The 19,885-nt window shown below is 43.6% G+C and overlaps 32 non-coding genes across 32 annotated transcripts; 24 read left to right on the forward strand and 8 right to left on the reverse strand.

Annotated features, from left to right (window-relative positions):
• Positions 1-139: 139 nt before the first annotated feature.
• On the reverse strand, positions 140-212 carry trnav-cac (transfer RNA valine (anticodon CAC)). The gene has a single exon. It is a non-coding gene; the product is annotated as a tRNA-Val (tRNA).
• A 241-nt stretch (positions 213-453) lies between these two features.
• Positions 454-524, forward strand: trnag-gcc (transfer RNA glycine (anticodon GCC)). Its single transcript has one exon. It is a non-coding gene; the product is annotated as a tRNA-Gly (tRNA).
• A 222-nt stretch (positions 525-746) lies between these two features.
• trnan-guu (transfer RNA asparagine (anticodon GUU)) lies at positions 747-820 on the forward strand. The gene has a single exon. It is a non-coding gene; the product is annotated as a tRNA-Asn (tRNA).
• Positions 821-3,206: 2,386 nt separating this feature from the next.
• On the reverse strand, positions 3,207-3,279 carry trnav-cac (transfer RNA valine (anticodon CAC)). The gene has a single exon. It is a non-coding gene; the product is annotated as a tRNA-Val (tRNA).
• Positions 3,280-3,520: 241 nt separating this feature from the next.
• trnag-gcc (transfer RNA glycine (anticodon GCC)) lies at positions 3,521-3,591 on the forward strand. The gene has a single exon. It is a non-coding gene; the product is annotated as a tRNA-Gly (tRNA).
• A 222-nt stretch (positions 3,592-3,813) lies between these two features.
• On the forward strand, positions 3,814-3,887 carry trnan-guu (transfer RNA asparagine (anticodon GUU)). Its single transcript has one exon. It is a non-coding gene; the product is annotated as a tRNA-Asn (tRNA).
• Positions 3,888-5,445: 1,558 nt separating this feature from the next.
• On the forward strand, positions 5,446-5,517 carry trnam-cau (transfer RNA methionine (anticodon CAU)). Its single transcript has one exon. It is a non-coding gene; the product is annotated as a tRNA-Met (tRNA).
• A 317-nt stretch (positions 5,518-5,834) lies between these two features.
• Positions 5,835-5,906, forward strand: trnam-cau (transfer RNA methionine (anticodon CAU)). The gene has a single exon. It is a non-coding gene; the product is annotated as a tRNA-Met (tRNA).
• Positions 5,907-6,474: 568 nt separating this feature from the next.
• Positions 6,475-6,547, reverse strand: trnav-aac (transfer RNA valine (anticodon AAC)). The gene has a single exon. It is a non-coding gene; the product is annotated as a tRNA-Val (tRNA).
• A 241-nt stretch (positions 6,548-6,788) lies between these two features.
• trnag-gcc (transfer RNA glycine (anticodon GCC)) lies at positions 6,789-6,859 on the forward strand. Its single transcript has one exon. It is a non-coding gene; the product is annotated as a tRNA-Gly (tRNA).
• Positions 6,860-7,081: 222 nt separating this feature from the next.
• Positions 7,082-7,155, forward strand: trnan-guu (transfer RNA asparagine (anticodon GUU)). The gene has a single exon. It is a non-coding gene; the product is annotated as a tRNA-Asn (tRNA).
• Positions 7,156-7,916: 761 nt separating this feature from the next.
• Positions 7,917-7,988, forward strand: trnam-cau (transfer RNA methionine (anticodon CAU)). Its single transcript has one exon. It is a non-coding gene; the product is annotated as a tRNA-Met (tRNA).
• Positions 7,989-8,556: 568 nt separating this feature from the next.
• trnav-cac (transfer RNA valine (anticodon CAC)) lies at positions 8,557-8,629 on the reverse strand. The gene has a single exon. It is a non-coding gene; the product is annotated as a tRNA-Val (tRNA).
• Positions 8,630-8,870: 241 nt separating this feature from the next.
• trnag-gcc (transfer RNA glycine (anticodon GCC)) lies at positions 8,871-8,941 on the forward strand. The gene has a single exon. It is a non-coding gene; the product is annotated as a tRNA-Gly (tRNA).
• A 222-nt stretch (positions 8,942-9,163) lies between these two features.
• Positions 9,164-9,237, forward strand: trnan-guu (transfer RNA asparagine (anticodon GUU)). The gene has a single exon. It is a non-coding gene; the product is annotated as a tRNA-Asn (tRNA).
• A 962-nt stretch (positions 9,238-10,199) lies between these two features.
• trnam-cau (transfer RNA methionine (anticodon CAU)) lies at positions 10,200-10,271 on the forward strand. The gene has a single exon. It is a non-coding gene; the product is annotated as a tRNA-Met (tRNA).
• A 957-nt stretch (positions 10,272-11,228) lies between these two features.
• On the reverse strand, positions 11,229-11,301 carry trnav-cac (transfer RNA valine (anticodon CAC)). The gene has a single exon. It is a non-coding gene; the product is annotated as a tRNA-Val (tRNA).
• Positions 11,302-11,542: 241 nt separating this feature from the next.
• trnag-gcc (transfer RNA glycine (anticodon GCC)) lies at positions 11,543-11,613 on the forward strand. Its single transcript has one exon. It is a non-coding gene; the product is annotated as a tRNA-Gly (tRNA).
• Positions 11,614-11,835: 222 nt separating this feature from the next.
• trnan-guu (transfer RNA asparagine (anticodon GUU)) lies at positions 11,836-11,909 on the forward strand. The gene has a single exon. It is a non-coding gene; the product is annotated as a tRNA-Asn (tRNA).
• Positions 11,910-12,871: 962 nt separating this feature from the next.
• Positions 12,872-12,943, forward strand: trnam-cau (transfer RNA methionine (anticodon CAU)). Its single transcript has one exon. It is a non-coding gene; the product is annotated as a tRNA-Met (tRNA).
• Positions 12,944-13,649: 706 nt separating this feature from the next.
• Positions 13,650-13,721, forward strand: trnam-cau (transfer RNA methionine (anticodon CAU)). The gene has a single exon. It is a non-coding gene; the product is annotated as a tRNA-Met (tRNA).
• Positions 13,722-14,289: 568 nt separating this feature from the next.
• Positions 14,290-14,362, reverse strand: trnav-cac (transfer RNA valine (anticodon CAC)). Its single transcript has one exon. It is a non-coding gene; the product is annotated as a tRNA-Val (tRNA).
• Positions 14,363-14,603: 241 nt separating this feature from the next.
• On the forward strand, positions 14,604-14,674 carry trnag-gcc (transfer RNA glycine (anticodon GCC)). The gene has a single exon. It is a non-coding gene; the product is annotated as a tRNA-Gly (tRNA).
• Positions 14,675-14,896: 222 nt separating this feature from the next.
• Positions 14,897-14,970, forward strand: trnan-guu (transfer RNA asparagine (anticodon GUU)). The gene has a single exon. It is a non-coding gene; the product is annotated as a tRNA-Asn (tRNA).
• Positions 14,971-15,738: 768 nt separating this feature from the next.
• On the forward strand, positions 15,739-15,810 carry trnam-cau (transfer RNA methionine (anticodon CAU)). Its single transcript has one exon. It is a non-coding gene; the product is annotated as a tRNA-Met (tRNA).
• A 568-nt stretch (positions 15,811-16,378) lies between these two features.
• Positions 16,379-16,451, reverse strand: trnav-aac (transfer RNA valine (anticodon AAC)). The gene has a single exon. It is a non-coding gene; the product is annotated as a tRNA-Val (tRNA).
• A 241-nt stretch (positions 16,452-16,692) lies between these two features.
• trnag-gcc (transfer RNA glycine (anticodon GCC)) lies at positions 16,693-16,763 on the forward strand. The gene has a single exon. It is a non-coding gene; the product is annotated as a tRNA-Gly (tRNA).
• Positions 16,764-16,985: 222 nt separating this feature from the next.
• On the forward strand, positions 16,986-17,059 carry trnan-guu (transfer RNA asparagine (anticodon GUU)). The gene has a single exon. It is a non-coding gene; the product is annotated as a tRNA-Asn (tRNA).
• Positions 17,060-18,021: 962 nt separating this feature from the next.
• On the forward strand, positions 18,022-18,093 carry trnam-cau (transfer RNA methionine (anticodon CAU)). Its single transcript has one exon. It is a non-coding gene; the product is annotated as a tRNA-Met (tRNA).
• Positions 18,094-18,661: 568 nt separating this feature from the next.
• Positions 18,662-18,734, reverse strand: trnav-cac (transfer RNA valine (anticodon CAC)). The gene has a single exon. It is a non-coding gene; the product is annotated as a tRNA-Val (tRNA).
• A 241-nt stretch (positions 18,735-18,975) lies between these two features.
• Positions 18,976-19,059, forward strand: trnaa-ggc (transfer RNA alanine (anticodon GGC)). The gene has a single exon. It is a non-coding gene; the product is annotated as a tRNA-Ala (tRNA).
• A 222-nt stretch (positions 19,060-19,281) lies between these two features.
• On the forward strand, positions 19,282-19,355 carry trnan-guu (transfer RNA asparagine (anticodon GUU)). The gene has a single exon. It is a non-coding gene; the product is annotated as a tRNA-Asn (tRNA).
• The last annotated feature ends 530 nt before the right edge of the window (positions 19,356-19,885 follow it).

Consider the following 19,885-nt stretch of genomic DNA (forward strand, 5'->3'; position numbering starts at 1 on the left):
AAATTTGGTGTTGTGTGAGCTCGGCTGTACATGAGGTGCTCAGGTATGTTGCAAACTACTTCATGATGAAACGCAGGACCTTGCTATTATTTCTTTCCTTGCTTATTTATAGACGTAAGAAGGAAAGTAAAAGAAGCCTTGTTTCCACCCTGTTTCGAACAGGGGACCTTTCGCGTGTGAGGCGAATGTGATAACCACTACACCATGGAAACTGCTGCAAGTCACAGACCTTTATCAAGACTTACAAGTACATTTTCGGCCGACGGAAAACATGGTGCTCGCTAGTCTTATTGCTGTTACTAGCTGCATTGCATTTCTTGCCTTTTGTGGATGTTGTTATATCCCTTGTGCAAGTAGAATGTGTTCCACTTTGTAGCATGTTTTGTTTGTCGCAGCCCGCATTTCAAACGTTCTTCCTCTTAACCGAGTTCATAAATCTCTATTACTCCACAGGCATTGGTGGTTCAGTGGTAGAATTCTCGCCTGCCACGCGGGAGACCTGGGTCCGATTCCCGGCCAATGCAATCTGTTGATCTTGTTACATTTTGACTAATATTCATAAGGGACAAAAGCAATGTTTGTGACAACCGCAAGACACAGTCATTCCACCCAAAAGGCATATTGGACTCCCCGAATGCTGAAGCAGTGTACTTCTAGTTACGCCCATCCAAAGACAATGACATCGGGCTATCGTAACATGAGATTTTATAATTTTTTGGGGAGTAATTTATCATTTAAACTAGTCAGTCTCTGTGGCGCAATCGGTCAGCGCGTTCGGCTGTTAACTGAGAGGATGGTGGTTCAAGCCCACCCAGGGACGGGATTTTGACACGAGCACGGGGGTTCGAGGGTTTTCTTGTACAGCCCATGTCCTTCACTAAGTTTGCAAAAAAGTTTCTAGTTAAAACGTGTGCTACGTTTGCAACATAACTTTCAAGCCAAGCTTGTTTAAACTAATGTAAATTACTGATAATCAATGCTATCGCCTCAAATTGGCTATCATTAATTGAATGAAGGGTTATAGGCATCGAGTTGAAATCCCATTTTTTTCCAGGCGCTGTTGGTGTCAGTCAAAGTGCCTGACTGTTAAGCAGAAGAGGTTGGGCTCAAATCCCGTCAGTGTCTTGATGTTAGTTCCATAACACTTTCTCAGTTTGTTTTCAAACCACGTGAATGTAAGCCTAAATTCTATTCGTTTTGAATAAAATTCCAATGGATCCACAGAGTTTGATGATTACTACAATGTTTTCTTTAAAAAAAATGCCATTTAAAATGTGGACACAACCAGGACTCAAAAAGAAAGACTACTTCAGATGGGTTCCAAATCACTTTGTTACAAGTAGTTTGTCTGGATATTCACCAGAGTAAGCATCTTGGAGTTACAGACAGCAGAGTGGCGCAGGGGAAGCGTGCTGGGCCCATAACCCAGAGGTCGATGGATGGAAACCATCCTCTGTTATGATTTAGGTTTCAAGTGAATCATTGACTGATTCTTAATTCAAATGGAAGGCTGACACCCATTCAGACAACAACTGTCTTCTCTAACTCTGTGGATATTCACCAGAGTAAGCATCTTCTAGTTACAGGCAGTGGAAGCGTGCTGGGCCCATAACCCAGAGGTCGATGGATAGAAACCATCCTCTGCTATGATTTAGGTTTCAAGCGAATCTTCGACTGATTCTTAATTCAAATGGAAGGCTGACACCCATTGGGACTACAGCTGTCTTCTCTAACTCTTTGGATATTCACCAGAGTAAGCATCTTGGTGTTACAGACAGCAGAGTGGCGCAGGGGAAGCGTGCTGGGCCCATAACCCAGAGGTCGATGAATGGAAACCATCCTCTGCTATGATTTAGGTTTCAAGCGAATCTTCGACTGATTCTTAATTCAAATGGAAGGCTGACACCCATTCAGGCTATAGCTGTCTTCTCTAACTCTTTGGATATTCACCAGAGTAAGCATCTTTGAGTTACAGACAGCAGAGTGAGCAGCGGAAGCGTGCTGGGCCCATAACCCAGAGGTCGATGGATGGAAACCATCCTCTGCTATGACTTAGGTTTCAAGCGAATCCTTGACTGATTCTTAATTCAAATGGAAGGCTGACACCCATTGGGACTACAGCTGTCTTCTCTAACTCTTTGGATATTCACCAGAGTAAGCATCTTTTAGTTACAGACAGCAGAGTGGCGCAGCGGAAGCGTGCTGGGCCCATAACCCAGAGGTCGATGGATTGAAACCATCCTCTGCTATGACTTAGGTTTCAAGCGAATCTTTGACTGATTCTTAATTCAAATGGAAGGCTGACACCCATTCAGACTACAGCTGTCTTCTCTAACTCTTTGGATATTCACCAGAGTAAGCATCTTGGAGTTACAGACAGCAGAGTGGCGCAGGGGAAACGTGCTGGGCCCATAACCCAGAGGTCGATGGATGGAAACCATCCTCTGTTATGATTTAGGTTTCAAGTGAATCATTGACTGATTCTTAATTCAAATGGAAGGCTGACACCCATTCAGACAACAACTGTCTTCTCTAACTCTGTGGATATTCACCAGAGTAAGCATCTTCTAGTTACAGGCAGCGGAAGCGTGCTGGGCCCATAACCCAGAGGTCGATGGATCGAAACCATCCTCTGCTATGACTTAGGTTTCAAGCGAATCTTTGACTGATTCTTAATTCAAATGGAAGGCTTACACCCATTCAGGCTATAGCTGTCTTCTCTAATTCTGTGGATATTCACCAGAGTAAGCATCTTCTAGTTACAGGCAGCGGAAGCGTGCTGGGCCCATAACCCAGAGGTCGATGGATCGAAACCATCCTCTACTATGATTTAGGTTTCAGGTGAATCTTTGACTGATCTTTGGGAATTACACTTATGATTCCTGCTTAGCTGAGAGGTTAAACGTCTTATAAGTCAATCTACACAGTACAGTTGCAATCGATGCAACGCCCTGAAAATGCAGTGACTTGAATGAATGAGAAATTTCATAGGTTTGTGCGTGACATTTTCATGGAACCCAGCATTCGTGATATTGAAGCCAAAGGTCTGCCTATATGAGAACCCTCTAAATTTGGTGTTGTGTGAGCTCGGCTGTACATGAGGTGCTCAGGTATGTTGCAAACTACTTCATGATGAAACGCAGGACCTTGCTATTATTTCTTTCCTTGCTTATTTATAGACGTAAGAAGGAAAGTAAAAGAAGCCTTGTTTCCACCCTGTTTCGAACAGGGGACCTTTCGCGTGTGAGGCGAATGTGATAACCACTACACCATGGAAACTGCTGCAAGTCACAGACCTTTATCAAGACTTACAAGTACATTTTCGGCCGACGGAAAACATGGTGCTCGCTAGTCTTATTGCTGTTACTAGCTGCATTGCATTTCTTGCCTTTTGTGGATGTTGTTATATCCCTTGTGCAAGTAGAATGTGTTCCACTTTGTAGCATGTTTTGTTTGTCGCAGCCCGCATTTCAAACGTTCTTCCTCTTAACCGAGTTCATAAATCTCTATTACTCCACAGGCATTGGTGGTTCAGTGGTAGAATTCTCGCCTGCCACGCGGGAGACCTGGGTCCGATTCCCGGCCAATGCAATCTGTTGATCTTGTTACATTTTGACTAATATTCATAAGGGACAAAAGCAATGTTTGTGACAACCGCAAGACACAGTCATTCCACCCAAAAGGCATATTGGACTCCCCGAATGCTGAAGCAGTGTACTTCTAGTTACGCCCATCCAAAGACAATGACATCGGGCTATCGTAACATGAGATTTTATAATTTTTTGGGGAGTAATTTATCATTTAAACTAGTCAGTCTCTGTGGCGCAATCGGTCAGCGCGTTCGGCTGTTAACTGAGAGGATGGTGGTTCAAGCCCACCCAGGGACGGGATTTTGACACGAGCACGGGGGTTCGAGGGTTTTCTTGTACAGCCCATGTCCTTCACTAAGTTTGCAAAAAAGTTTCTAGTTAAAACGTGTGCTACGTTTGCAACATAACTTTCAAGCTAAGCTTGTTTAAACTAATGTAAATTACTGATAATCAATGCTATCGCCTCAAATTGGCTATCATTAATTGAATGAAGGGTTATAGGCATCGAGTTGAAATCCCATTTTTTTCCAGGCGCTGTTGGTGTCAGTCAAAGTGCCTGACTGTTAAGCAGAAGAGGTTGGGCTCAAATCCCGTCAGTGTCTTGATGTTAGTTCCATAACACTTTCTCAGTTTGTTTTCAAACCACGTGAATGTAAGCCTAAATTCTATTCGTTTTGAATAAAATTCCAATGGATCCACAGAGTTTGATGATTACTACAATGTTTTCTTTAAAAAAAATGCCATTTAAAATGTGGACACAACCAGGACTCAAAAAGAAAGACTACTTCAGATGGGTTCCAAATCACTTTGTTACAAGTAGTTTGTCTGGATATTCACCAGAGTAAGCATCTTGGAGTTACAGACAGCAGAGTGGCGCAGGGGAAGCGTGCTGGGCCCATAACCCAGAGGTCGATGGATGGAAACCATCCTCTGTTATGATTTAGGTTTCAAGTGAATCATTGACTGATTCTTAATTCAAATGGAAGGCTGACACCCATTCAGACAACAACTGTCTTCTCTAACTCTGTGGATATTCACCAGAGTAAGCATCTTCTAGTTACAGGCAGTGGAAGCGTGCTGGGCCCATAACCCAGAGGTCGATGGATAGAAACCATCCTCTGCTATGATTTAGGTTTCAAGCGAATCTTCGACTGATTCTTAATTCAAATGGAAGGCTGACACCCATTGGGACTACAGCTGTCTTCTCTAACTCTTTGGATATTCACCAGAGTAAGCATCTTGGTGTTACAGACAGCAGAGTGGCGCAGGGGAAGCGTGCTGGGCCCATAACCCAGAGGTCGATGAATGGAAACCATCCTCTGCTATGATTTAGGTTTCAAGCGAATCTTCGACTGATTCTTAATTCAAATGGAAGGCTGACACCCATTCAGGCTATAGCTGTCTTCTCTAACTCTTTGGATATTCACCAGAGTAAGCATCTTTGAGTTACAGACAGCAGAGTGAGCAGCGGAAGCGTGCTGGGCCCATAACCCAGAGGTCGATGGATGGAAACCATCCTCTGCTATGACTTAGGTTTCAAGCGAATCCTTGACTGATTCTTAATTCAAATGGAAGGCTGACACCCATTGGGACTACAGCTGTCTTCTCTAACTCTTTGGATATTCACCAGAGTAAGCATCTTTTAGTTACAGACAGCAGAGTGGCGCAGCGGAAGCGTGCTGGGCCCATAACCCAGAGGTCGATGGATGGAAACCATCCTCTGCTATGATTTAGGTTTCAAGCGAATCTTCGACTGATTCTTAATTCAAATGGAAGGCTGACACCCATTGGGACTACAGCTGTCTTCTCTAACTCTTTGGATATTCACCAGAGTAAGCATCTTGGAGTTACAGACAGCAGAGTGGCGCAGCGGAAGCGTGCTGGGCCCATAACCCAGAGGTCGATGGATCGAAACCATCCTCTGCTATGACTTAGGTTTCAAGCGAATCTTTGACTGATTCTTAATTCAAATTGAAGGCTGACACCCATTCAGACTACAGCTGTCTTCTCTAACTCTTTGGATATTCACCAGAGTAAGCGTCTTCTAGTTACAGGCAGCGTAAGCGTGCTGGGCCCATAACCCAGAGGTCGATGGATCGAAACCATCCTCTACTATGATTTAGGTTTCAGGTGAATCTTTGACTGATTCTTAATTCAAATGGAAGGCTGACACCCATTGGGACTACAGCTGTCTTCTCTAACTCTTTGGATATTCACCAGAGTAAGCATCTTTGAGTTACAGACAGCAGAGTGGCGCAGCGGAAGCGTGCTGGGCCCATAACCCAGAGGTCGATGGATCGAAACCATCCTCTGCTATGACTTAGGTTTCAAGCGAATCTTTGACTGATTCTTAATTCAAATGGAAGGCTGACACCCATTCAGACTACAGCTGTCTTCTCTAACTCTTTGGATATTCACCAGAGTAAGCATCTTCTAGTTACAGGCAGCGGAAGCGTGCTGGGCCCATAACCCAGAGGTCGATGGATCGAAACCATCCTCTACTATGATTTAGGTTTCAGGTGAATCTTTGACTGATCTTTGGGAATTACACTTATGATTCCTGCTTAGCTGAGAGGGTAAACGTCTTATAAGTCAATCTACACAGTACAGTTGCAATCGATGCAACGCCCTGAAAATACAGTGACTTGAATGAATGAGAAATTTCAAAGGTTTGTGCGTGACATTTTCATGGAACCCAGCATTCATGATATTGAAGCCAAAGGTCTGCCTATATGAGAACCCTCTAAATTTGGTGTTGTGTGAGCTCGGCTGTACATGAGGTGCTCAGGTATGTTGCAATCTACTTCATGATGAAACACAGGACCTTGCTATTATTTCTTTCCTTGCTTATTTATAGACGTAAGAAGGAAAGTAAAAAAAGCCTTGTTTCCACCCTGTTTCGAACAGGGGACCTTTCGCGTGTTAGGCGAATGTGATAACCACTACACCATGGAAACTGCTGCAAGTCACAGACCTTTATCAAGACTTACAAGTACATTTTCGGCCGACGGAAAACATGGTGCTCGCTAGTCTTATTGCTGTTACTAGCTGCATTGCATTTCTTGCCTTTTGTGGATGTTGTTATATCCCTTGTGCAAGTAGAAAGTGTTCCACTTTGTAGCATGTTTTGTTTGTCGCAGCCCGCATTTCAAACGTTCTTCCTCTTAACCGAGTTCATAAATCTCTATTACTCCACAGGCATTGGTGGTTCAGTGGTAGAATTCTCGCCTGCCACGCGGGAGACCCGGGTCCGATTCCCGGCCAATGCAATCCGTTGATCTTGTTACATTTTAACTAATATTCATAAGGGACAAAAGCAATGTTTTTGACAACCGCAAGACACAGTCATTCCACCCAAAAGGCATATTGGACTCCCCGAATGCTGAAGCAGTGTACTTCTAGTTACGCCCATCCAAAGACAATGACATCGGGCTATCGTAACATGAGATTTTATAATTTTTTGGGGAGTAATTTATCATTTAAACTAGTCAGTCTCTGTGGCGCAATCGGTCAGCGCGTTCGGCTGTTAACTGAGAGGATGGTGGTTCAAGCCCACCCAGGGACGGGATTTTGACACGAGCACGGGGGTTCGAGGGTTTTCTTGTACAGCCCATGTCCTTCTCTAAGTTTGCAAAAAAGTTTCTAGTTAAAACGTGTGCTACGTTTGCAACATAACTTTCAAGCCACGCTTGTTTAAACTAATGTAAATTACTGATAATCAATGCTATCGCCTCAAATTGGCTATCATTAATTGAATGAAGGCATCGAGTTGAAATCCCATTTTTTTCCAGGCGCTGTTGGTGTCAGTCAAAGTGCCTGACTGTTAAGCAGAAGAGGTTGGGCTCAAATCCCGTCAGTGTCTTGATGTTAGTTCCATAACACTTTCTCAGTTTGTTTTCAAACCACGTGAATGTAAGCCTAAATTATATTCGTTTTGAATAAAATCCCCAATGGATCCACAGAGTTTGATGATTACTACAATGTTTTCTTTAAAAAAAATGCCATTTAAAATGTGGACACAACCAGGACTCAGAAAGAAAGACTACTTCAGATGGGTTCCAAATCACTTTGTTACAAGTAGTTTGTCTGGATATTCACCAGAGTAAGCATCTTGGAGTTACAGAGAGCAGAGTGGCGCAGGGGAAGCGTGCTGGGCCCATAACCCAGAGGTCGATGGATGGAAACCATCCTCTGCTATGATTTAGGTTTCAAGCGAATCTTCGACTGATTCTTAATTCAAATGGAAGGCTGACACCCATTGGGACTACAGCTGTCTTCTCTAACTCTTTGGATATTCACCAGAGTAAGCATCTTTGAGTTACAGACAGCAGAGTGGCGCAGCGGAAGCGTGCTGGGCCCATAACCCAGAGGTCGATGGATCGAAACCATCCTCTGCTATGACTTAGGTTTCAAGCGAATCTTTGACTGATCCTTAATTCAAATGGAAGGCTGACACCCATTCAGGCTATAGCTGTCTTCTCTAACTCTGTGGATATTCACCAGAGTAAGCATCTTCTAGTTACAGGCAGCGGAAGCGTGCTGGGCCCATAACCCAGAGGTCGATGGATCGAAACCATCCTCTACTATGATTTAGGTTTCAGGTGAATCTTTGACTGATCTTTGGGAATTACACTTATGATTCCTGCTTAGCTGAGAGGTTAAACGTCTTATAAGTCAATCTACACAGTACAGTTGCAATCGATGCAACGCCCTGAAAATACAGTGACTTGAATGAATGAGAAATTTCATAGGTTTGTGCGTGACATTTTCATGGAACCCAGCATTCATGATATTGAAGCCAAAGGTCTGCCTATATGAGAACCCTCTAAATTTGGTGTTGTGTGAGCTCGGCTGTACATGAGGTGCTCAGGTATGTTGCAAACTACTTCATGATGAAACACAGGACCTTGCTATTATTTCTTTCCTTGCTTATTTATAGACGTAAGAAGGAAAGTAAAAGAAGCCTTGTTTCCACCCTGTTTCGAACAGGGGACCTTTCGCGTGTGAGGCGAATGTGATAACCACTACACCATGGAAACTGCTGCAAGTCACAGACCTTTATCAAGACTTACAAGTACATTTTCGGCCGACGGAAAACATGGTGCTCGCTAGTCTTATTGCTGTTACTAGCTGCATTGCATTTCTTGCCTTTTGTGGATGTTGTTATATCCCTTGTGCAAGTAGAAAGTGTTCCACTTTGTAGCATGTTTTGTTTGTCGCAGCCCGCATTTCAAACGTTCTTCCTCTTAACCGAGTTCATAAATCTCTATTACTCCACAGGCATTGGTGGTTCAGTGGTAGAATTCCCGCCTGCCACGCGGGAGACCCGGGTCCGATTCCCGGCCAATGCAATCCGTTGATCTTGTTACATTTTAACTAATATTCATAAGGGACAAAAGCAATGTTTTTGACAACCGCAAGACACAGTCATTCCACCCAAAAGGCATATTGGACTCCCCGAATGCTGAAGCAGTGTACTTCTAGTTACGCCCATCCAAAGACAATGACATCGGGCTATCGTAACATGAGATTTTATAATTTTTTGGGGAGTAATTTATCATTTAAACTAGTCAGTCTCTGTGGCGCAAACGGTCAGTGCGTTCGGCTGTTAACTGAGAGGATGGTGGTTCAAGCCCACCCAGGGACGGGATTTTGACACGAGCACGGGGGTTCGAGGGTTTTCTTGTACAGCCCATGTCCTTCTCTAAGTTTGCAAAAAAGTTTCTAGGTAAAAAGTGTGCTACGTTTGCAACATAACTTTCAAGCCACGCTTGTTTAAACTAATGTAAATTACTGATAATCAATGCTATCGCCTCAAATTGGCTATCATTAATTGAATGAAGGCATCGAGTTGAAATCCCATTTTTTTCCAGGCGCTGTTGGTGTCAGTCAAAGTGCCTGACTGTTAAGCAGAAGAGGTTGGGCTCAAATCCCGTCAGTGTCTTGATGTTAGTTCCATAACACTTTCTCAGTTTGTTTTCAAACCACGTGAATGTAAGCCTAAATTATATTCGTTTTGAATAAAATCCCCAATGGATCCACAGAGTTTGATGATTACTACAATGTTTTCTTTAAAAAAAATGCCATTTAAAATGTGGACACAACCAGGACTCAGAAAGAAAGACTACTTCAGATGGGTTCCAAATCACTTTGTTACAAGTAGTTTGTCTGGATATTCACCAGAGTAAGCATCTTGGAGTTACAGACAGCAGAGTGGCGCAGGGGAAGCGTGCTGGGCCCATAACCCAGAGGTCGATGGATGGAAACCATCCTCTGCTATGATTTAGGTTTCAAGCGAATCTTCGACTGATTCTTAATTCAAATGGAAGGCTGACACCCATTGGGACTACAGCTGTCTTCTCTAACTCTTTGGATATTCACCAGAGTAAGCATCTTGGAGTTACAGACAGCAGAGTGGCGCAGCGGAAGCGTGCTGGGCCCATAACCCAGAGGTCGATGGATGGAAACCATCCTCTGCTATGATTTAGGTTTCAAGCGAATCTTCGACTGATTCTTAATTCAAATGGAAGGCTGACACCCATTGGGACTACAGCTGTCTTCTCTAAGTCTTTGGATATTCACCAGAGTAAGCATCTTTTAGTTACAGACAGCAGAGTGGCGCAGCGGAAGCGTGCTGGGCCCATAACCCAGAGGTCGATGGATCGAAACCATCCTCTGCTATGACTTAGGTTTCAAGCGAATCTTTGACTGATTCTTAATTCAAATGGAAGGCTGACACCCATTCAGACTACAGCTGTCTTCTCTAACTCTTTGGATATTCACCAGAGTAAGCATCTTCTAGTTACAGGCAGCGGAAGCGTGCTGGGCCCATAACCCAGAGGTCGATGGATCGAAACCATCCTCTACTATGATTCAGGTTTCAGGTGAATGTTTGACTGATTCTTAATTCAAATGGAAGGCTGACACCCATTGGGACTACAGCTGTCTTCTCTAACTCTTTGGATATTCACCAGAGTAAGCATCTTCGAGTTACAGACAGCAGAGTGGCGCAGCGGAAGCGTGCTGGGCCCATAACCCAGAGGTCGATGGATCGAAAGCATCCTCTGCTATGACTTAGGTTTCAAGCGAATCTTTGACTGATTCTTAATTCAAATGGAAGGCTGACACCCATTCAGACTACAGCTGTCTTCTCTAACTCTGTGGATATTCACCAGAGTAAGCATCTTCTAGTTACAGGCAGCGGAAGCGTGCTGGGCCCATAACCCAGAGGTCGATGGATCGAAACCATCCTCTACTATGATTTAGGTTTCAGGTGAATCTTTGACTGATCTTTGGGAATTACACTTATGATTCCTGCTTAGCTGAGAGGTTAAACGTCTTATAAGTCAATCTACACAGTACAGTTGCAATCGATGCAACGCCCTGAAAATACAGTGACTTGAATGAATGAGAAATTTCATAGGTTTGTGCGTGACATTTTCATGGAACCCAGCATTCATGATATTGAAGCCAAAGGTCTGCCTATATGAGAACCCTCTAAATTTGGTGTTGTGTGAGCTCGGCTGTACATGAGGTGCTCAGGTATGTTGCAAACTACTTCATGATGAAACACAGGACCTTGCTATTATTTCTTTCCTTGCTTATTTATAGACGTAAGAAGGAAAGTAAAAGAAGCCTTGTTTCCACCCTGTTTCGAACAGGGGACCTTTCGCGTGTGAGGCGAATGTGATAACCACTACACCATGGAAACTGCTGCAAGTCACAGACCTTTATCAAGACTTACAAGTACATTTTCGGCCGACGGAAAACATGGTGCTCGCTAGTCTTATTGCTGTTACTAGCTGCATTGCATTTCTTGCCTTTTGTGGATGTTGTTATATCCCTTGTGCAAGTAGAAAGTGTTCCACTTTGTAGCATGTTTTGTTTGTCGCAGCCCGCATTTCAAACGTTCTTCCTCTTAACCGAGTTCATAAATCTCTATTACTCCACAGGCATTGGTGGTTCAGTGGTAGAATTCCCGCCTGCCACGCGGGAGACCCGGGTCCGATTCCCGGCCAATGCAATCCGTTGATCTTGTTACATTTTAACTAATATTCATAAGGGACAAAAGCAATGTTTTTGACAACCGCAAGACACAGTCATTCCACCCAAAAGGCATATTGGACTCCCCGAATGCTGAAGCAGTGTACTTCTAGTTACGCCCATCCAAAGACAATGACATCGGGCTATCGTAACATGAGATTTTATAATTTTTTGGGGAGTAATTTATCATTTAAACTAGTCAGTCTCTGTGGCGCAAACGGTCAGTGCGTTCGGCTGTTAACTGAGAGGATGGTGGTTCAAGCCCACCCAGGGACGGGATTTTGACACGAGCACGGGGGTTCGAGGGTTTTCTTGTACAGCCCATGTCCTTCTCTAAGTTTGCAAAAAAGTTTCTAGGTAAAAAGTGTGCTACGTTTGCAACATAACTTTCAAGCCACGCTTGTTTAAACTAATGTAAATTACTGATAATCAATGCTATCGCCTCAAATTGGCTATCATTAATTGAATGAAGGCATCGAGTTGAAATCCCATTTTTTTCCAGGCGCTGTTGGTGTCAGTCAAAGTGCCTGACTGTTAAGCAGAAGAGGTTGGGCTCAAATCCCGTCAGTGTCTTGATGTTAGTTCCATAACACTTTCTCAGTTTGTTTTCAAACCACGTGAATGTAAGCCTAAATTATATTCGTTTTGAATAAAATCCCCAATGGATCCACAGAGTTTGATGATTACTACAATGTTTTCTTTAAAAAAAATGCCATTTAAAATGTGGACACAACCAGGACTCAGAAAGAAAGACTACTTCAGATGGGTTCCAAATCACTTTGTTACAAGTAGTTTGTCTGGATATTCACCAGAGTAAGCATCTTGGAGTTACAGACAGCAGAGTGGCGCAGGGGAAGCGTGCTGGGCCCATAACCCAGAGGTCGATGGATGGAAACCATCCTCTGCTATGATTTAGGTTTCAAGCGAATCTTCGACTGATTCTTAATTCAAATGGAAGGCTGACACCCATTGGGACTACAGCTGTCTTCTCTAACTCTTTGGATATTCACCAGAGTAAGCATCTTGGAGTTACAGACAGCAGAGTGGCGCAGCGGAAGCGTGCTGGGCCCATAACCCAGAGGTCGATGGATGGAAACCATCCTCTGCTATGATTTAGGTTTCAAGCGAATCTTCGACTGATTCTTAATTCAAATGGAAGGCTGACACCCATTGGGACTACAGCTGTCTTCTCTAACTCTTTGGATATTCACCAGAGTAAGCATCTTTTAGTTACAGACAGCAGAGTGGCGCAGCGGAAGCGTGCTGGGCCCATAACCCAGAGGTCGATGGATCGAAACCATCCTCTGCTATGACTTAGGTTTCAAGCGAATCTTTGACTGATTCTTAATTCAAATGGAAGGCTGACACCCATTCAGACTACAGCTGTCTTCTCTAACTCTTTGGATATTCACCAGAGTAAGCATCTTCTAGTTACAGGCAGCGGAAGCGTGCTGGGCCCATAACCCAGAGGTCGATGGATCGAAACCATCCTCTACTATGATTCAGGTTTCAGGTGAATGTTTGACTGATTCTTAATTCAAATGGAAGGCTGACACCCATTGGGACTACAGCTGTCTTCTCTAACTCTTTGGATATTCACCAGAGTAAGCATCTTTGAGTTACAGACAGCAGAGTGGCGCAGCGGAAGCGTGCTGGGCCCATAACCCAGAGGTCGATGGATCGAAAGCATCCTCTGCTATGACTTAGGTTTCAAGCGAATCTTTGACTGATTCTTAATTCAAATGGAAGGCTGACACCCATTCAGACTACAGCTGTCTTCTCTATCTCTTTGGATATTCACCAGAGTAAGCGTCTCCTAGTTACAGGCAGCGGAAGCGTGCTGGGCCCATAACCCAGAGGTCGATGGATCGAAACCATCCTCTACTATGATTTAGGTTTCAGGTGAATCTTTGACTGATTCTTAAATCAAATGGAAGGCTGACACCCATTGGGACTACAGCTGTCTTCTCTAACTCTTTGGATATTCACCAGAGTAAGCATCTTTGAGTTACAGACAGCAGAGTGGCGCAGCGGAAGCGTGCTGGGCCCATAACCCAGAGGTCGATGGATCGAAACCATCCTCTGCTATGACTTAGGTTTCAAGCGAATCTTTGACTGATCCTTAATTCAAATGGAAGGCTGACACCCATTCAGGCTATAGCTGTCTTCTCTAACTCTGTGGATATTCACCAGAGTAAGCATCTTCTAGTTACAGGCAGCGGAAGCGTGCTGGGCCCATAACCCAGAGGTCGATGGATCGAAACCATCCTCTACTATGATTTAGGTTTCAGGTGAATCTTTGACTGATCTTTGGGAATTACACTTATGATTCCTGCTTAGCTGAGAGGTTAAACGTCTTATAAGTCAATCTACACAGTACAGTTGCAATCGATGCAACGCCCTGAAAATACAGTGACTTGAATGAATGAGAAATTTCATAGGTTTGTGCGTGACATTTTCATGGAACCCAGCATTCATGATATTGAAGCCAAAGGTCTGCCTATATGAGAACCCTCTAAATTTGGTGTTGTGTGAGCTCGGCTGTACATGAGGTGCTCAGGTATGTTGCAAACTACTTCATGATGAAACACAGGACCTTGCTATTATTTCTTTCCTTGCTTATTTATAGACGTAAGAAGGAAAGTAAAAGAAGCCTTGTTTCCACCCTGTTTCGAACAGGGGACCTTTCGCGTGTGAGGCGAATGTGATAACCACTACACCATGGAAACTGCTGCAAGTCACAGACCTTTATCAAGACTTACAAGTACATTTTCGGCCGAGGGAAAACATGGTGCTCGCTAGTCTTATTGCTGTTACTAGCTGCATTGCATTTCTTGCCTTTTGTGGATGTTGTTATATCCCTTGTGCAAGTAGAAAGTGTTCCACTTTGTAGCATGTTTTGTTTGTCGCAGCCCGCATTTCAAACGTTCTTCCTCTTAACCGAGTTCATAAATCTCTATTACTCCACAGGCATTGGTGGTTCAGTGGTAGAATTCTCGCCTGCCACGCGGGAGACCCGGGTCCGATTCCCGGCCAATGCAATCCGTTGATCTTGTTACATTTTAACTAATATTCATAAGGGACAAAAGCAATGTTTTTGACAACCGCAAGACACAGTCATTCCACCCAAAAGGCATATTGGACTCCCCGAATGCTGAAGCAGTGTACTTCTAGTTACGCCCATCCAAAGACAATGACATCGGGCTATCGTAACATGAGATTTTATAATATTTTGGGGAGTAATTTATCATTTAAACTAGTCAGTCTCTGTGGCGCAATCGGTCAGCGCGTTCGGCTGTTAACTGAGAGGATGGTGGTTCAAGCCCACCCAGGGACGGGATTTTGACACGAGCACGGGGGTTCGAGGGTTTTCTTGTACAGCCCATGTCCTTCTCTAAGTTTGCAAAAAAGTTTCTAGTTAAAATGTGTGCTACGTTTGCAACATAACTTTCAAGCCACGCTTGTTTAAACTAATGTAAATTACTGATAATCAATGCTATCGCCTCAAATTGGCTATCATTAATTGAATGAAGGGTTATAGGCATCGAGTTGAAATCCCATTTTTTTCCAGGCGCTGTTGGTGTCAGTCAAAGTGCCTGACTGTTAAGCAGAAGAGGTTGGGCTCAAATCCCGTCAGTGTCTTGATGTTAGTTCCATTACACTTTCTCAGTTTGTTTTCAAACCACGTGAATGTAAGCCTAAATTCTATTCGTTTTGAATAAAATCCCAATGGATCCACAGAGTTTGATGATTACTACAATGTTTCCTTTAAAAAAAATGCCATTTAAAATGTGGACACAACCAGGACTCAGAAAGAAAGACTACTTCAAATGGGTTCCAAATCACTTTGTTACAAGTAGTTTGTCTGGATATTCACCAGAGTAAGCATCTTGGAGTTACAGACAGCAGAGTGGCGCAGGGGAAGCGTGCTGGGCCCATAACCCAGAGGTCGTTGGATGGAAACCATCCTCTGTTATGATTTAGGTTTCAAGCGAATCTTCGACTGATTCTTAATTCAAATGGAAGGCTGACACCCATTGGGACTACAGCTGTCTTCTCTAACTCTTTGGATATTCACCAGAGTAAGCATCTTTGAGTTACAGACAGCAGAGTGGCGCAGCGGAAGCGTGCTGGGCCCATAACCCAGAGGTCGATGGATCGAAACCATCCTCTGCTATGACTTAGGTTTCAAACGAATCTTTGACTGATTCTTAATTCAAATGGAAGGCTGACACCCATTCAGACTACAGCTGTCTTCTCTAACTCTTTGGATATTCACCAGAGTAAGCATCTTCTAGTTACAGGCAGCGGAAGCGTGCTGGGCCCATAACCCAGAGGTCGATGGATCGAAACCATCCTCTACTATGATTTAGGTTTCAGGTGAATCTTTGACTGATCTTTGGGAATTACATTTATGATTCCTGCTTAGCTGAGAGGTTAAACGTCTTATAAGTCAATCTACACAGTACAGTTGCAATCGATGCAACGCCCTGAAAATACAGTGACTTGAATGAATGAGAAATTTCATAGGTTTGTGCGTGACATTTTCATGGAACCCAGCATTCATGATATTGAAGCCAAAGGTCTGCCTATATGAGAACCCTCTAAATTTGGTGTTGTGTGAGCTCGGCTGTACATGAGGTGCTCAGGTATGTTGCAATCTACTTCATGATGAAACACAGGACCTTGCTATTATTTCTTTCCTTGCTTATTTATAGACGTAAGAAGGAAAGTAAAAAAAGCCTTGTTTCCACCCTGTTTCGAACAGGGGACCTTTCGCGTGTTAGGCGAATGTGATAACCACTACACCATGGAAACTGCTGCAAGTCACAGACCTTTATCAAGACTTACAAGTACATTTTCGGCCGACGGAAAACATGGTGCTCGCTAGACTTATTGCTGTTACTAGCTGCATTGCATTTCTTGCCTTTTGTGGATGTTGTTATATCCCTTGTGCAAGTAGAATGTGTTCCACTTTGTAGCATGTTTTGTTTGTCGCAGCCCGCATTTCAAACGTTCTTCCTCTTAACCGAGTTCATAAATCTCTATTACTCCACAGGCATTGGTGGTTCAGTGGTAGAATTCTCGCCTGCCACGCGGGAGACCCGGGTCCGATTCCCGGCCAATGCAATCCGTTGATCTTGTTACATTTTAACTAATATTCATAAGGGACAAAAGCAATGTTTTTGACAACCGCAAGACACAGTCATTCCACCCAAAAGGCATATTGGACTCCCCGAATGCTGAAGCAGTGTACTTCTAGTTACGCCCATCCAAAGACAATGACATCGGGCTATCGTAACATGAGATTTTATAATTTTTTGGGGAGTAATTTATCATTTAAACTAGTTAGTCTCTGTGGCGCAATCGGTCAGCGCGTTCGGCTGTTAACTGAGAGGATGGTGGTTCAAGCCCACCCAGGGACGGGATTTTGACACGAGCACGGGGGTTCGAGGGTTTTCTTGTACAGCCCATGTCCTTCTCTAAGTTTGCAAAAAAGTTTCTAGTTAAAACGTGTGCTACGTTTGCAACATAACTTTCAAGCCACGCTTGTTTAAACTAATGTAAATTACTGATAATCAATGCTATCGCCTCAAATTGGCTATCATTAATTGAATGAAGGCATCGAGTTGAAATCCCATTTTTTTCCAGGCGCTGTTGGTGTCAGTCAAAGTGCCTGACTGTTAAGCAGAAGAGGTTGGGCTCAAATCCCGTCAGTGTCTTGATGTTAGTTCCATAACACTTTCTCAGTTTGTTTTCAAACCACGTGAATGTAAGCCTAAATTATATTCGTTTTGAATAAAATCCCCAATGGATCCACAGAGTTTGATGATTACTACAATGTTTTCTTTAAAAAAAATGCCATTTAAAATGTGGACACAACCAGGACTCAGAAAGAAAGACTACTTCAGATGGGTTCCAAATCACTTTGTTACAAGTAGTTTGTCTGGATATTCACCAGAGTAAGCATCTTGGAGTTACAGAGAGCAGAGTGGCGCAGGGGAAGCGTGCTGGGCCCATAACCCAGAGGTCGATGGATGGAAACCATCCTCTGCTATGATTTAGGTTTCAAGCGAATCTTCGACTGATTCTTAATTCAAATGGAAGGCTGACACCCATTGGGACTACAGCTGTCTTCTCTAACTCTTTGGATATTCACCAGAGTAAGCATCTTGGAGTTACAGACAGCAGAGTGGCGCAGGGGAAGCGTGCTGGGCCCATAACCCAGAGGTCGTTGGATGGAAACCATCCTCTGTTATGATTTAGGTTTCAAGCGAATCTTCGACTGATTCTTAATTCAAATGGAAGGCTGACACCCATTGGGACTACAGCTGTCTTCTCTAACTCTTTGGATATTCACCAGAGTAAGCATCTTTGAGTTACAGACAGCAGAGTGGCGCAGCGGAAGCGTGCTGGGCCCATAACCCAGAGGTCGATGGATCGAAACCATCCTCTGCTATGACTTAGGTTTCAAGCGAATCTTTGACTGATCCTTAATTCAAATGGAAGGCTGACACCCATTCAGGCTATAGCTGTCTTCTCTAACTCTGTGGATATTCACCAGAGTAAGCATCTTCTAGTTACAGGCAGCGGAAGCGTGCTGGGCCCATAACCCAGAGGTCGATGGATCGAAACCATCCTCTACTATGATTTAGGTTTCAGGTGAATCTTTGACTGATCTTTGGGAATTACACTTATGATTCCTGCTTAGCTGAGAGGTTAAACGTCTTATAAGTCTATCCACACAGTACAGTTGCAATCGATGCAACGCCCTGAAAATACAGTGACTTGAATGAATGAGAAATTTCATAGGTTTGTGCGTGACATTTTCATGGAACCCAGCATTCATGATATTGAAGCCAAAGGTCTGCCTATATGAGAACCCTCTAAATTTGGTGTTGTGTGAGCTCGGCTGTACATGAGGTGCTCAGGTATGTTGCAAACTACTTCATGATGAAACACAGGACCTTGCTATTATTTCTTTCCTTGCTTATTTATAGACGTAAGAAGGAAAGTAAAAGAAGCCTTGTTTCCACCCTGTTTCGAACAGGGGACCTTTCGCGTGTGAGGCGAATGTGATAACCACTACACCATGGAAACTGCTGCAAGTCACAGACCTTTATCAAGACTTACAAGTACATTTTCGGCCGACGGAAAACATGGTGCTCGCTAGTCTTATTGCTGTTACTAGCTGCATTGCATTTCTTGCCTTTTGTGGATGTTGTTATATCCCTTGTGCAAGTAGAAAGTGTTCCACTTTGTAGCATGTTTTGTTTGTCGCAGCCCGCATTTCAAACGTTCTTCCTCTTAACCGAGTTCATAAATCTCTATTACTCCACAGGCATTGGTGGTTCAGTGGTAGAATTCTCGCCTGGCACGCGGGAGACCCGGGTCCGATTCCCGGGTCCGATTCCCGGCCAATGCAATCCGTTGATCTTGTTACATTTTAACTAATATTCATAAGGGACAAAAGCAATGTTTTTGACAACCGCAAGACACAGTCATTCCACCCAAAAGGCATATTGGACTCCCCGAATGCTGAAGCAGTGTACTTCTAGTTACGCCCATCCAAAGACAATGACATCGGGCTATCGTAACATGAGATTTTATAATTTTTTGGGGAGTAATTTATCATTTAAACTAGTCAGTCTCTGTGGCGCAATCGGTCAGCGCGTTCGGCTGTTAACTGAGAGGATGGTGGTTCAAGCCCACCCAGGGACGGGATTTTGACACGAGCACGGGGGTTCGAGGGTTTTCTTGTACAGCCCATGTCCTTCTCTAAGTTTGCAAAAAAGTTTCTAGTTAAAATGTGTGCTACGTTTGCAACATAACTTTCAAGCCAAGCTTGTTTAAACTAATGTAAATTACTGATAATCAATGCTATCGCCTCAAATTGGCTATCATTAATTGAATGAAGGGTTATAGGCATCGAGTTGAAATCCCATTTTTTTCCAGGCGCTGTTGGTGTCAGTCAAAGTGCCTGACTGTTAAGCAGAAGAGGTTGGGCTCAAATCCCGTCAGTGTCTTGATGTTAGTTCCATTACACTTTCTCAGTTTGTTTTCAAACCACGTGAATGTAAGCCTAAATTCTATTCGTTTTGAATAAAATCCCAATGGATCCACAGAGTTTGATGATTACTACAATGTTTTCTTTAAAAAAAATGCCATTTAAAATGTGGACACAACCAGGACTCAGAAAGAAAGACTACTTCAAATGGGTTCCAAATCACTTTGTTACAAGTAGTTTGTCT

The sequence above is a fragment of the Entelurus aequoreus genome, linkage group LG18, assembly GCF_033978785.1.
Source record: "Entelurus aequoreus isolate RoL-2023_Sb linkage group LG18, RoL_Eaeq_v1.1, whole genome shotgun sequence".
Classification (NCBI taxonomy): Eukaryota; Metazoa; Chordata; class Actinopteri; order Syngnathiformes; family Syngnathidae; genus Entelurus; species Entelurus aequoreus.